This window comes from Pistacia vera, unplaced genomic scaffold, assembly GCF_008641045.1.
Source record: "Pistacia vera cultivar Batoury unplaced genomic scaffold, PisVer_v2 Contig143, whole genome shotgun sequence".
NCBI classification, from domain to species: domain Eukaryota; kingdom Viridiplantae; phylum Streptophyta; class Magnoliopsida; order Sapindales; family Anacardiaceae; genus Pistacia; species Pistacia vera.
Window position 1 is genome coordinate 165,804 of NW_022195500.1, and position 11,641 is coordinate 177,444.

General features: G+C 38.6%; 1 pseudogene; it reads left to right on the forward strand.

Moving 5' to 3' along the window:
* The first annotated feature begins 840 nt into the window (after positions 1-840).
* Positions 841-11,410, forward strand: LOC116123550 (annotated as a pseudogene).
* Positions 11,411-11,641: the final 231 nt, after the last annotated feature.

An 11,641-nucleotide genomic window follows, 5' to 3' on the forward strand; every position in this document is an offset into this window, starting at 1 on the left:
ATAGTCAGCCTCATACACATTGTGGTTAAACGTGAACTCACACTACCATAGTACTACTTTCCTTGCACGTATACCGCCATTTAATAAGGACACCGCTCAAAAGCCTCCCCATTATGGCCGGCCTCTTTGCATTCCAGTTCTTTCACCGATTTCCTGAGAAAAGGTAAGTTAATGTTCTTTAACACATCTTCTTCAACTCCCCTGCACTGTTCAAGCTAGAGAAGATGCAGGGACGTAAAGCGTGGGCAGTCCCAAGAACTGAACTGAATATGTATACAAATCTTGATACTAATATAGTTTTATTATTTTAATTTATTTGCTAATATTCTGGCTGATGTTTATTAGGAATGGCCATCATAGAGAAGAGGAACGTTAAACGATTATTTATGTCTGGGAGTTCTGAGATGAGTTCACGTGAAGTGTTGCAACTTGTCCGGAGTTTTGGGCAAGAATTTCAAAAAAAGATGCCAAACCAATGTGCTCCACTGGTTCAATGTGAGAAAGAAACCTCAAGCTCGCTCTTCTAGGGGTTTCTTGAGTGCGATCACAAGCTGAGCAGATATGAAATGTCTACTTTTATAAAGTTCTATGAGTAGATCTGAACGATCCGGAAAGAAGCCTGTAGTTTCTGAAGAATTCAAATCATTTGTTTATGGATCAACTCAGAGAATCCAGATCTCCCAGTTCTTAATTTGAATGGAACTTTGTTGTTCAAGGTACTCTACTCTCTATCTTGCTTTTCTTTGTAATTTCTACGTTCCTTCCACTGGTTAGATCAGGGGTGAATAGGCTCTTATTGGGTCTCTGAAAATCGTTCCATGATCCTTTAAACACTCTTCCATGGAAGGAAGCGATGTTTGCAAATGGACAAGGGATCAAGGAATGTATGAATGTGAAGAAGTAACAACGGTTCTAGAGTACTTGAACTTTGAGTGTTCAATGATAGAAAGTTTGAATGAGTTAGACCAGCTCGTGTATGAGTATTCAAAGGTAACTACATACAGCCAAATCCCAAATCTGGTTTGCACTGTCATCTCAAATCCCTTTTTTAAATGACAACAATTTCTTGGTAAAATTCCAGAGTCCCTTCAGTCTCAACCTTTTAAAAGCATAGTTTTAGCCAAAACCAAATATCCGGTCCCATTCCTATTATCCTCCTAAATCCACGCCTTGTCTGTTTGTATTTTGCAAGATATAACCCAACGGAAAATCCCTACTTTCAGCCAAACCAATCTCAGATTCTCAATTCTCCAACATAACTGTCTGGTCAAGTTCCAGTAACCCCGTCTTTAGTCCGCGTTCCAAACATCGCCTTCTCCGGGAATATTGATCTTTGTGGCAAACAATTAAATCCCTTGTAAAAAGATATATTGGGCCTACATGAGTTCCTATCCTCGCAAGGCGAGGTCAAAATCATATCAGCATCATCAAAAAGGGTCAAAATCAGCACAAGTGTAGTTTGGATTTGTAGTGTATTAGTTTGTAAATATTGTTATGGGTTTGGAATGTGCGATATTGTAGAAACGAAGCGGGTTCCGGGGAGGTGAGAATCAAAGGGGTGTTGGTGTTGAAGAAAGACGAGAGCAAGGGCCAGGAAGAGGAAAAGAAGGAGGTTTTCATGGGAGGGTGGAGGATTAGGGAGGTGGTGTTCTGTGGAGCGAGGAAGATCTAGCAAAGAATATGCTTAGAGGACTTATGAAAGGTCTCGGCAGAGACTTTAGGAAGAGGTACACTGGGTAGCCATATAAGCAGTATTGGAAATTCCGGAATTAGGAACAGTTATTTAAAGGCTAAAAGATGGCAAGGTATCCAAGAATGGAGGAATTCAGGATGGCATATGGAGATTGTTTGGGAGATTAATGACATACCGAATTTTGGTGCCTCTTAGAGCATAATTCCAGCGCTAAGGAGGAGAGACTCTAGTTTTGATATTTTCCCAAATGGGAGTCCTTTTCTACTCATCCCGTAGCGTTCTAACTTGATATAATCTATCTGTATAAAAACAAAACGTAACAAAGTAAAGTAATCATAGTGATCAGGTAAATCATCGACATGTCTAAACATTTTTTGATATTGAATGTGTTGAAGTAGTCGTAGTAATTTGTAACCTGTTTAAATTGATAATGTTATTATAATTACACTTTAAAAGGGTTAGTTTTAGTTTCGGCTCCCATTGAATGAAATATCAAAATTGTGATATCACTTTCACTTTTATTGTTGACTGCCTCTAGTCGAACTATTTATTTTACTATTTAAATTTTATTTTATATTTGTGTATCTACTAAGTAAAAAAAGAAGGATATTATGTTATTTATAATAATTACTTGGACCATTGTTTCTTTTCACTTAACAGGATATGGAGCGAGAACCTTCCCTTTTTCCTTTTCAGGGTAATTACGATTTGAGGTGAATAAAAGAAGGCTTCAACGCCTGTCCACTGTTTAATAGTAAATCTGAACTGAAAAGGCGCGTGCTTTTTGTTGACAACTCATACTCTGCAACCTCGACCTTGCCATTTTTATGTGTGTCCGTCTTCCTCCTTTCAACCTCACATTTTTACGCTTGTCACGTGACCAAGTTAACGTTCTATGTTTACTATGCATTATTTTCAATTTGCATACTCCTTCCAACAGATTTCATTCAATCTGTTCCCTGTCTTTAAGCTTTTATACTTGCCTTAACCAATCAATATTCTTATTAACTCTGTCACAGGAACAAGAACTTCCGGTGGCGCAAAGCCTCTTCATCATTGGAATCATGCTCAAAATAGGCCGAGGACTTAGCCAGTGGATGCTCTATATTCCAACCACAACCTGGACTAACGGCAACTTGAAATCCTCCAACCAATGTCTTATTAGGTCCCGACTTTGATCCTGCTAACACTTATGGTCTTTTCTATTTCGTGTCCGACTCACTTAAAGAACCCAGTTGGGGGCCGCTTCTCTCTCTATAGTAAGCCCCTGAATGCCCCGCAATTGTGGAGACAACCATCACAACAAGGCTTTAGTTTCAGCTTCGCGTCCTCCTTTTGGAGTATTAACTGGAAAAACTCCTTTCCAACCCATTGTTCAGGAACATGGTTCAGACATTCCTCAGATGGTGAGAGTCCGTCCCGCCGAAGAAAGACAACCCGAGTCTGGGGATGATCTGCCTGGGTAATCGAGGCGGTCCGCGGAAAACTTCAAGCTCTTTTGAATGTTGCAATGGCCTTGGTGTCACTTGCTCCGATAGCTCCAAATGATGAGAGAGGTTTGAAGATTTGGATCAGAGAGGCAACGGGCTGAGCTCAAAATCTCCATCCAACAGTCGTTGAGCATTCACGGGGAGATGGTCGACCACGGTCGAGCTTGCCTAGAGAGACACTGGCATTTGAGTGGTTCAATTTAAATTTTTGATTCTTTCAATTGGTCTCGATTGATCGTATACTAGTGTAAAATTTGATTATTGGGCTTCTTGGCGGTTGTTTAGTTGTATATAATTGAATGCACTTCTACAATTTACCATTCCCGTGAGGATGTAGCTGTTATATATCTCGCCTCCCTTGAGGTTGTGATTTAATATGGCAGAGGCAATATCCCAAGTTAACATAGCATATCCTTTTCCCTTTCCTTATCCACCTATTTAGATTATACAAAGTTTGGGGTAAACAATGAAAATAATCCCACATCACTTGGTTGATTTTTTTCGGTTATCTCTCGTCTGTGTCCTACTTCAACTAACGCTCGACTCTTTATTCATGACAAATCTTCTCTGCTGGTTCAGTCTGCCGCTACTCATTATCAATTAGTCCAGACACGGGCGTTAGGTACACCAAAGACTAAACAGAAACCAGCTCTGTTGTCCTCACTTAACGCCATGTGTTTATTGATTTAAATGAAGCTTTTAGTTGCTGCATTTGCGCCGAAATTACACTTGTAATTGTCCATTGACTTATTTCAGTTTCGGTCATAGATCTATACAAGTTTAGTCTCATGTTTATGCTTTTATATTAACATTGATTTTTAACTAAAACTAACTAGGTGGCAATTTATAGACGAATAAATTTAACCCTGGACATCCAAGTTTCCATGTAACAAAATGGCCTTGAATGTTTTTTTTCATTTTTTTAATTTAGAAAAGCTGAACGTTTAGTAGATTCATTAAACATGATAAATGGGTTTAAAATGAAAAGATTAAAAATATGTGTGCAAAAAAATTAAATGAAAGTTTTTTAAACATTGAAATTTAAAAGAGCCCCCACTATTTCAAATTGCTTAATCCAACGATTAGGCAAAATCGTTCGTTGAACCAACCCTAAACAAGGAATTATCTACGATTTCTGGCGATACAGCCACATTCACAATCGAAACTGAAATTTCCACACCAATTCAATCCTACAAATCGATTTTCTGAACCTAAACGAATCTCTACGATTTCGGCGATACAATTCCATTCACATCAACACTGCAAATTTTCACATCAAATTAAATCCTAAAAATCGATTTCTTGACCCTTAAACGGAATCTTACGATTTCCGGCGATATAGATCTATCACAATTCAAAAACTGCAATTTTTTCACCCACAATTCAATCCAAACTTCATTCTTATAAATACATGGCGACATCACAATGAGAGGAACACCAACGCCACTTCGGATCCTAGAGTCGGTGGCGCAAGACCAGTCAATGGCTGTTTTTCGTGGATCATCCGATAAGTGAAGGTGTGTCCCAGGCAAGTGAGAAGCGGCGACACAACAACAGGAGAAGATCACAAAACGTTCTAAACCAGGAGGAGGCCGGCAAGATTCAGGCGAGGATGAGATTCCGACGAGAATTCAGGAGAGGAGGAGGAGTCCGACGAGAATTCAGGCGAGGAGGAGGAGTCCGACGAGAATTCAGGCGAGGAGGAGGAGGCCGGAGAGAATTCAAGCGAGGAGGAGGCCGGCGAAGAAAGGGTATGTATTTGTTTTGGGAGTTCTGGTACTGTACTGTATTTTAGTTCGCCATACCAATTCTATATTGCTTAGCCTTTGTTTGGTGCATGGCTGTGGTGTTGACATGTTTCATGTTAGTGATGCTACTGGTTTAGATATGTGATGGTGTACTTCTCGTGTACTGCTTGTGGATGAAAAACCACTGGTGGAATTTAAATGATTAAAAGCTTTTCATTGTGTATTGAACTATTGATAGATGGATTAATCAGGGGTCATTTTTATCCTGTGATGAAATAAGACAGTGCAATTAAGTTTTTGAATTCAGTAAATTCATATATCGGTAGGAAGAAATGTATGCAAGTCGTAATAACATCCCTTTGCTCTATACCGTCGCTTAAGCGATTCATCGCTTTTACCTATGGTCGCTTAAGCGATTCCAGATCGCTTAAGCGATCTTGTCCGAGGCAGAATCAACATCTGCCTAGATCTAAGATCGATTAAGTGATTCATCACTTTTACTCTTGGTCGCTTAAGTACTGTCGCTTAAGCGATCTTTTGTATTGCTTAAGTGATATTTTGTATCTCTTAAGCGATCTTTTGTATCGCTTAAGCGATTCATCGCTTTTACTCATGGTCGCTTAAGTGATTTCAAATCGCTTAAGCAATCTTGTCCGAGGCAGAATCAACATCTGCCTAGATCTAAGATCGCTTAAGCGATTCATCACTTTTACTCTTGATCGCTTAAGCGATTCCAGATCGCTTAAGCGATCTTGTCTGAGGCAGAATCATCTGCCCAGATCTAAGATCGCTTAAGCAATTCATCACTTTTACTCTTAGTCGCTTAAGCGATTTCAGATCGCTTAAGAGATCTTGTACGAGGTAGAATCAAGATCTTTTAAGCGATCCGAAATCGCTTAAGCGACCACAGAGGTAATTTCTCCTGAATAATTTAATAATCTCTCTTTACAGAGGTAATTTCTAAATTGATTGTATGGTACTTTTTATTTATTAACAAAGTATGTTGGCAGCCTATTAGTTGTTTTGGTTTATTTTTTTTGCTGATATTTTGTTTCTATCGATTGTACAGATTTTGCAGACCGTAAACTGTAAAGACTATGGGTTGGACATTGTAAGCGACAAGGTACCGTACTTTCCTGTAAGGGTGACAGTCAGGTCGAGTTGGGAAGTTTTTAAGAGAATAAAGGGGATTTTAAATGGAGTGTGGAATGGTGAAGACCGATTCAAAGAGACTTGTTTCGATCATTTTTTTGATATCAAAACAAATTAGAAAAAGGCGTTCTGGGGGCAAGGAGTGCATTATATGTTGCTGCACTCTGTAAAAAGCAAAAANGCCCTTGCTCTTTCTTAGAAAGTTCATCTATGTCCCTTAGTCAATTACAACAATGCCCTCATTTTTATTATATTCTCCATGAAATTCTATCTCTTTTCACTCCCCAAGTTTTCAACTAATTTTGAGTGAAAAGACCATTTTACCCCTAATGAAAGTTTAAGGGATTTTCTTCACATTTTTCTCAAAATAACCTCAACAAAATTCAACTAAGGGCCAACTAACCAAAAATAACAACATGCAAGCTCAATTGAGAATAAATCAATAAACATTCAATAAATGCAACAATACTTTAACTACATACCTCAAGTGGGGCGTTACATATGAAAAACCTGAATGGATGATATCTCTGATTTAAGCTTAAAAAAGTTAGAAGTAATGGTTACCCGTGGGATTACAATCTTATTAAAAAGAGTGAACGATTTTTTCCCACCCAAGGTTTGGCTTAATGACACTTTCCCATCCATCAAGTTTCAAAATGACACTTACATTCAATTGCTGGTTATCTTTAATCACGTACATATCCATTCTGATTCCACCAAGGTCAATCGATTTTCTCAGGTTGGTGCAATTTTCGTATCAACAAAGAACATTTAAATGATATTTTCATTTTCTGTCAAAGATAACAACAAAAAACTATTAGCTATCATTTAATTAAATAATTTATAATTTTTTTTTCATTATGAAAAACCTTAATCGATGATATCTCTTATTTAAACTTCAAAAAATAGAAGTAATGGTTACTTGTGGGATTACAATCATATTAAAAAGAGTGAACAACTTTTTCCCACCCATCATGTTTCAAAACGACACTATTCCCACCCACCATTATGTTCCGTTAGAAAAATCCGTTATGACATAGTATAAATGGTGTAAAGATGAAAATACCCTTTCCTCTTATTCTTCTCTTTGTCGCCTCTGATTTCGGTTACAATTCCTACCGATTCGCTAGTTGGGGCTTTTCATCGAGCACCTGCTGCGCCTGAGAGGAGAAGTGGGAATGGCTAGGGAAGGTGGAAAAACCAGGAAAAACACCCAAATCAAGCCAACAAATGCAACTCAACACACCTACAACACCAAAACAATCAGAACAACAATCAAAATGCTTCAAAAAAGTTCCAAAAACAATCAAATTGCAAAACCCAGCCACGGTGGAAGGTGGCGGTTCACGGCCGACGAACAGCAAGTAACCAAGTCCCAGGGTTTAAGAGATTTTTTTAGAGTGGAGGTTGGAGGTTGTAGTGGTATGGAAGATTGGGTTTTGGCCACCGGAATTAGGCGGAAATCGGCTTAGAAACAACAAAACCTAACTTGTAGTGGCTAGCGAACGGTGGGTTGAAAGATGTGGGGATCAAGGGGGTTTTGGTTTGAGAAGATTGAGGAAGCTTGTGGTGGTGACAGGGAAAGCCAAGATGGCGAATTCCGGCCAAATCGGCCAGAGACGGTAGGGTGGGGAAGAAAGTAAAACTTGAAGGCAGTCGACCAATTTTTTTTTTTTTTTTTTTGTTTTTAAAGTTAATATATAGGGATAAAAAAACATAATTACCCCTGACTTCTTTTTGAATTACTACTATGGTCCTTTTTAGTTAAACTTGACATGAATTACATAGATGGTAAGTTGTATTTTAAAAATTTTTGGGTGGAAAGTGTCATTAGGCCAAACCAGGGTGAGAAAAAGTCATTTACTCAATTAACGTTAGGTTATAAAAATTGCAAAGCGGAGTGTTATAGCAATACAAATGTGGACCAGTCAAACATTACATGATTCCAACTTGACCTAGATATCTGGTAATGTCGATGGATACTCTTGTCAGGACGGCGAACCCAAATCAACGTGAACAGCTGGTATATGCCTCATACACATTGTGTTACGTGAACTCAACTACATAGTACTACTTTTCCTGCCACGTATACCGCATTTATAAGGACACGCGTCCAAAAGGCCTCCCATTTATGGCCGGACCTCTTTGCATTCGTTTTCACCGATTTCCTGAGAAAAGGTAAGTTAATGTTCTTTAACACTATCTTCTTCAACTCCCTGCTACTTCAGCTAGAAGAAGATGCAAGGTACAGCTAAAAGCTTGGGCAGTCCAGAAACTGAACTGAATATATAAATATATATATAATATAGTTTTATTATTTTAATTTATTTGTCTAATAATGGCCTGCTGGTTATTAGGAATGTGGCAATCATAGAGAAGAGGAAAGTTAAAGTTATTTATGTTTGGTAGTTCTGAGATGAGTTCACGTCGGAGTGTATGCAACGTTGTCCGTGAGTTTTGCGAGCAAGATTTCAAGAAAAGATGCCAAACCAATGTCTCCACTTGTTCAATGTGAGAAGAAACCTCAATGCTCGCTCTTCTAGGGTTTCTTGAGTGAGCACAAGCTGAAGCAGATATGAAAATGTCTACTTTTATAAAGTGCATGAGTAGATCTGAAAGATTCGGAGAAGAAGCCTTTTAGTTCTTGAGAATCAAATCATTTTGTTTATGGATCAAACTCAGAGAATCTCAAGATTCTACCAGTCTTAATTTGATGGAACTTTTGGTTTCAAGGTACTCCTACTCTCTTATCTTGCTTTCTTTGTAATTTCTCTTCTTCCACTGGTTAGATCAGGGGATGTAAAGGTCTTTGTCTCTGAAATCGTCCATTGATCCTTAAACACTCTTCCATGCGAAGGAAGCGATGTTTGCAAATGGAAAGGGATCAAGGAATGTATGAATGGAAGAGTAACCAAACTTGTTCTAGAGTACTTGAATTTGAGTGGTACAATAGATGAGAAAAAGTTTGAATGAGTTAGACCAGCTTCGTGTATTGAGTTTCAAAGGTAACTCAATATCAGGCCAAATCCCAAATCTGTTTGGCCTTGTCAATCTCAAATCCTTTTCTAAATGACACAATTTCTCTGGTAAATTCCCAGAGTCCCTTTCAAGTCTACACCGTTTAAAAGTCATAGTTTAGCCAATAACCAAATATCCGGTCTCCATTCCTTATCCCTCCTAAATATCACCGATTGTACGTTTATTTGCAAGATAAAACCTCACCGGAAAAAATCCCTCCTTTCAGCCAAAACAATCTAGATTCTTCAATGTCTCCAACAATAACCTGTCTGGTCAAGTTCCATAACCAGCTTTAGTCCGGTTCAATACATCAGCCTTCTCCGATATTGATCTTGTGGCAAACAAATTCAAATCCCTTGTAAAAGTATGAATTTGGGTACATTGGTCCTATCCCGCAAGGCCGAGGTCAAAATCATCCATCATCATATCAAAAAGGGTCAAAATATAGCAGCAAGTGTAGTTGGATTTGTAGTGGTATTAGTTTGTATAATATGTTATGTTTGGATGGCGATATTGTAGAAAGAAAGCGGGTTCCGGGGAGTTGAGAAACAAAGGGGTGTTGGTGTTGAAGGAATAGAGAGAGGCAGAGGGAACAGAAAAGAAGGAGGGTTTCATGGGAGGGTGAGGGATTAGGGGTTTGGTGTTCTGTGGAGCAGGAGATGAGAAATGAATTATAGCTTAGAGGACTTATGAAAGCGTCTGCAGAGACTTTGGAAGAGGTACAATGGGGAGCACATATAAGGCAGTATTGGAATCAGGATTCATAGTAACAGTTAAAAGGCTAAGATGCAAGTATCCAAGAATGGAGGAATTCAGGAGGCATATGGAGATTGGGAGATTAAGGCATCCGAATTTGGGCCTCTGAGAGCATATTTCCAGGCGAAGGAGGAGAGACTCTAGTTTTGATGATTTCCCCAAATGGGAGTCTCTTTTCTCTCATCCACGGATGATTCTAAACTTGATATAATCTATTGTATAAAATACAAAACTACAAAAGTAAAGAATCATAGTGAGTATTAAAATCATCGACAGTCTATAACATTTTGATATTGAATGTGTTGAAGTAGGTGTTAGTAATTGTAACGTTATAAATTTATAATGTATTATAATTACATTTAACAAGAGGGTTAGTTTTAGTTTCGGTCCATTTGAATGAATATAAATTGTGATATCACTTTTCATTTTGTTGACTGCCTAGAGTCGAACTTTATATTTACTATTAAATTTTTGTATTTTGTGTATCTACTAAGTAAAAAAAGAAGGAATATTTATTATAATAATTACTTGGACATTTGTTTCTTTTCAATTAACAGGATATGTGGGAACCTTTCCCTTTTTCCTTTTTCGGGTAGATTAGATTTGAGGTGAATAAAGACAAGGCTTCAAACGTCCTGTCCATGTTTAATATAAATCTGAATCTCGAAAAGGCGCGTGCTTTTTGTTGGACAATCATACTCTCAACTCTGACCTTGCCATGTAGTGTTGTCCGTCTTCTCCTTTCACCTCCACATTTTTACCTTGTCACGTGAACAATGTTAATGTTTCCCGTTTACTATGCATTATTTTCAATTTGCATACTCCTTCCAACATGATTTCATTCAATCTGTCTGTTCTTTAAGCTTTTTATACTTGCCTTAACCAATAATATTCTTAATTAACTCTGTCACAGGAACAAGAACTTCCGTGGCGGAAAGCTCTTCATTGGACATCATGTCTCAAAATAGCCGAGGACTTAGCCAGTGGATTTGCTATATCCACCACAACCTGGACTAACCCACGGCAACTTGAAATCCTCCAATGTCTTATTAGGTCCCGACTTTGAGTCCTGCTAACAGATTATGGTCTTCTCATTTCGTGATCCGGACTCACTAGAAGAACCCAGTGCCGCTTCCTCTCTCTAAGAGCCCCTGAATGCCGCAACATGTGGAGAAACCCACCCAACAAGCTGATGTTTACAGCTTCGCGCGTCCTCTTGGAGCTATTAACTGGAAAAACTCCTTCCAAGACCTTGTTCAGGAACATGGTTCAGACATTCCTAGATGGGTGAGGTCCGTCCGCGAAGAAGAAACCGAGTCTGGGGATGATCTGCTCGGGTAATGAGGCGTCCGAGGAAAACTTCAAGCTTTTGAATGTTGCAATGGCTTGTGTGTCACTTGGCTCCTGATAGCCGATCCAATGATGAGAGAGGTTTTGAAGATGATCAGAGATGCAAGGGCTGAAGCTCAAAATTCCAACAGTAGTGATCATTCACGGGGAGATGGTCCGACACGGTTCAGAGCTTGCCTAGAGAAGAACAATTGAGCATTTGAGTGGTTCAATTTAAATTTTTGATTCTTTTCAATTGGACTCGATTGATCTACTACTAGTGTAAAGTTTGATTATTGGTGCTTTTTGGCGTGTTTTTTAGTTGTATAGATTGAATCACTTTCTAATTTACCATTCCGTGGGATTTGTTAGCTGATTATTATCCTGCCTCCCTTGAGGTTTGTGATTTAATAGGGCAAGGCATATCCCAAAGTATAACATAGCATATCCCTTCC